This window comes from Hipposideros armiger, unplaced genomic scaffold (assembly GCF_001890085.2).
Source record: "Hipposideros armiger isolate ML-2016 unplaced genomic scaffold, ASM189008v1 scaffold_406, whole genome shotgun sequence".
NCBI classification, from domain to species: domain Eukaryota; kingdom Metazoa; phylum Chordata; class Mammalia; order Chiroptera; family Hipposideridae; genus Hipposideros; species Hipposideros armiger.
The window spans coordinates 1080428-1084824 of NW_017731756.1; the positions used below are offsets into that span (position 1 = coordinate 1080428).

The 4397-nt window shown below is 41.1% G+C and overlaps 1 pseudogene; it reads left to right on the forward strand.

Moving 5' to 3' along the window:
* Window positions 1-2387: 2387 nt before the first annotated feature.
* LOC109394051 (40S ribosomal protein S4, X isoform-like) lies at window positions 2388-3965 on the forward strand (annotated as a pseudogene).
* The last annotated feature ends 432 nt before the right edge of the window (window positions 3966-4397 follow it).

The following is a 4397-nucleotide window of genomic DNA, read 5'->3' on the forward strand; positions in this document are numbered from 1 at the left end:
TTGACCTGTCCTTTCTCCTATCATCTTGACCCTATTTTTTACAATAAAGCTATCCTTTTTCCTTTTTTTCACCATTTCTGCTTCTGTATCTTCATTTTATCTTTTTCACATTGTGTCACACATAATAATATTGATTAATTACCCAGCATGGGGTTCTTTTAAATTTTTATCAAAGTCATATAGGTACAAAGGAATGAATAAAAGGGTCAGCAGAGCTTAGTATGCCCGCCCCTCATGTGCCACTTCCACGGTTCCTGTTTTTGTGCTTCTGTACATTTTTCCTTAAGGCTAGCTCACGTCCCTGCCTCTACTTCTTGACTATAAATGCTGGGAAGTTATCTGAAATAACAACAAAGATTTAGTCCCCCTTGCACTACTCCTTACCTTTGCTTCCCCATCATTTGATAGTTCACTTGATACATTTTAGGTCTTCTATTGGTGAACTAGATAATACCTCATAATTTATGTAAATCCCTGTTAGCCTTTCCAACAATGCTAACAACATGGCCCAACTCCAGGTTTTGTAAGCTGATGGCATTAGCATCCTTACCTTTTTCTTACCTTTTCCTTGAACCATAAGTTTCTTGTTCAGCTTTCTTTGTGTTGTTTTTCCCTGAAATTCTTTATTGTCTCTCTCTTTTTTTGTTACATTATTTGCCTTTATTGTAACTTAAATTCTTTTTCAAACACTACATCATAAATTTTACTCTTTTGAGTCCTTCTATTTCCCTGGAGACCTCCCTCAGGGAACCATACATCTCCTGCTCCAACTTATACTGGGTTTCTTTCTAGGCTAGTTTTACTTCTGTCATCCTAGGACTTTTTAGTACCCTTTGAGAGTAGAGCCCCTATTTGCTTCCTCCTTCTTGGTTTATTCCCTCATTTGGTTAGGGTTCATCCTCAAGAATTCCTAAGAAAGAGTGCATGGGATGTAAACTTTCTCAGCTCTGGGAAATGTAATTAATCTTCCCTCATACTTGATAGATTAAACTTTATTTTCTGGGTTTTCCAGATTCTGCAATATGATCTATGTTACCTTAAAATCCTCCTATAAATTTCTAGAAAATCTGGATACAACATAATGAACATTCTGAGATTCAAAAAATAAAATGGAAACTGAAAGCCACAGTGGTTATTAGCACATGACCTGCCCTGTAGCTGTTGCAGGGAGAGACCCAGAGTCTGGCAATCCCAGGCACCAAGGGTTTTTGTGGTCACATGAACACAACAGGGTTAAAACACTTGATACTTCAGATAATAGAATAAGAAATGAACAGAAAATATAAAGGAAGTATGACTAGAGACATAAATATGGGAATTAAAATCCAAATAAATAAAAAAGACTATGCAAAAAGAACATACTCATAGGCTCCCTATTCCAACTAGTATATAGGGAGCTGGGAAGAGCATAGTTCCCACCTTTACTGCAACAACAATAACAATAGCCAACAACAGCAAAAGCGACAATCTATAACTTCACAGCTTTTCCTGAACCCATCAGAGATTTGAGGTTGCAAGGCAGCCAACTAACCTGAAATCTCAGGAAAGACAGATACTTCCAAGGAGAAACAGACATGAGCACTTGCTTAGCTGGGACAGATGCCACCTGACACAGGTAAGAAGAATTTTGTTAAAATTCATAATGCATCACTGAAGGCTGAGTGTGGGCTGCCCAGGGCCCACAGGTTTAGAGAAGATTCAGACCCACTCGAAGGCTCTTACCTACCTACCTCACAGGGTACTTGCACATGACTGCAAGAGCCCTGAGGGAGGGATCCTGGTGACACAGGCCTGGAAGACAGGACAGCAGCCCTTGAAGGAAAAGCACAAAACCTATACAGATCCCTCTCCCCTCCCTCTACAGAACAAAAGCTTTGACATCTGGGGGAACAGAGTATATTGCCCTTCTGGTACTGATGAAACCCTATTGTATCTAGGACAAGGAAATAGCAAAAAGCCCCCCATTTTTAGCAGGGCAGTAATACATGCTGCGCCAAGAGCTACAGCTGGGACAGGCAGGGATGTTGAGAAGACTACACCACAGAGACCCAGAAATAGAGTGGATGCCCAAAACTAAGTTTTAATCAGAACAGCAGAGAACCCTCCATCCCTCATCTACCATGAGGTCCACAGGCACTGAGTGACAAGAACAGATCCTGCAGGGATCGGATGAGAGTGTAGAGACAGACTCTCTCTGAGGCTCAGTCCAGAGGGAAGACCTAAAGCTGAAGGAGTAGTAGATATTGATAAAAGCCCTCTGGCAAGCCAGGTTCATCCTAAACACAAAATAACACTAGAGGAATTCAAGGCATTGAGAGTAACCACAGCCAGAACAAATCTCAAGGTGACACAAAGCATTAAGATCCGTGCAAAACAGATAAAACATAATGTCGCTCAAAACCACTAATATTGCCAATACTTCCATTGTGAGGCTGAATTGTTGACTGGACAAGGGTAGTTTTTGTTTTTCTTTTGTTTTGTTGGAGGAGGGACTAGTAGGCAGGAAAGGGAGAAGCTTGAGGAAACTGAAAAATGTTCTGGAAATGCTCCTGAGGAAAATGAGAAAGGGAGGCTGTGGGACTAGGTGAAAAGGAATGCCATGGGCAGAACTGCTGGTGGGAATGTAAGACGGTGCAACCACTATGGATAACAGTATGGCAGTTCCTCAAAATATTAAATATATAACTAACATATGATCCAGCAAATCTACTTCTGAGTATATATCCAGAAGAATTAACAGCAGGATATCAGAGTTATTTATGCACCCATGTTCATATCAGCATTATTCACAAATCACCAAAGGGTAGAAGCAACCCAAGTGTCCACCAACAAATGAATAAACAAAATGTGATGTACACATACAATGGAATATCATTCAGCATTAAAAAGGAGAGAATTCTGACATATACCACAAGGATAAAACTTGAGGACATTTTGCCAAGTGAAATAAGCCAGACAGAAAGACACACTTATATGAGGTCCCTAGAATAGTCAAATCCATAGATATGGAAAGTACGTAGAATGGTAACTGCCAGGGGCTAGGGGGAGGGAGAATTGAGTGTTATTACCTAATGAATACAGTTTCTGGTCAGATGATGAAAAAAGTTCTGGAAATGGATGGTGGTGGTGATTATGCAGCATTCTGAACTGAACTACACTGTAGACTCTTAAATATGGTTAAAATGGCTCTTTCTGCACCCAGTGTAGCCATGGCTTCTTGTCCCAAAAGCATCTGAAACACATAGCAGCTCCAAAGAATTGGATGCTGGATAAATTGACCCGTGTGTTTGCTCCTCATCCATCCACCTGAGGGAATGTCTCCCTCTCATTATCTGAAGCCCTAACAGGAGATGAAGAAAAAAATCTGCATGCAGTGGCTCATTAAGATCGATGGCAAGGTCCGAACTGATGTAACCTACCCAGATGGCTTTGTGGATGTCATCAGCATCAACCAAACAGGAGAGAATTTCCATCTGATCTATGACACCAAGGGCTGCTTTGCTGTTCATCGCATTACACCTAATGAGGCCAAGTACAAGTTGTGCAAAGTGAGGAAAATCTTTGTGGGCACAAAAGGAACCCCACATTTCATGACCCATGATGCTCGCACCATCCGCTATCCTGACCTCCTCATCAGGGTGAACGACAGACACAATTCAGATTGATTTGGAGACTGGCAAAATTACTGATTTCATCAAGTTTGACACTGGTAACCCATGCATGGTGACCGGAGGTGCCAACCTGGGAAGAATTGGTGTGATCACCAACAGAGAGCGACTGGTTCTCTTGATGTGGTTCATGGGAAAGATGCCAGTAGCAACAGCTTTGCCACCCAGCTCTGGACCATTTTTGTTATTCGTAAAAGCAACAAACCATGGATTTCTCTTCCCCATGGAAAGGGTGTTAGCCTCATCATTGCTGAAGAGAGAGACAAGAGTCTGGCAGCCCAACAGAGTAGTGGGTGAAATGATCTATAGGTGACACGCTTGGAAGAGCGGTCAACCTCAATAAAGATAATATAGCCTAAAAAATGGTTATATGGTAAATTTTATATATTTATTTTAATACTATTTAAAAAAATAAAAAGTTTTAAAAAGGAAAGCCATGGAACCCTGGCAGCTGACTGAGGTTTGAGTCATCAGCTAGGTTCAGAGAGGCTACCTAAGGGGAGGTCTGAAGTCTAGAAGGACAGATTCTTAATATCCAAAACCTTAGAAACTATAACAATTTTTTTAGCTGCAAAGGCTGGTGAGTACATGTAGGAGTGGGTTCTGGGCAATGCTACAACAAGGATGGAAATATTAATTTTAGATTGGGCGCTCTGGGTTGGGTGTGACAGTTTCAGCAGTTGAGGCAGTTTTAATAGTTTCCATTATTTATTAACTGGCCCCTGGAAG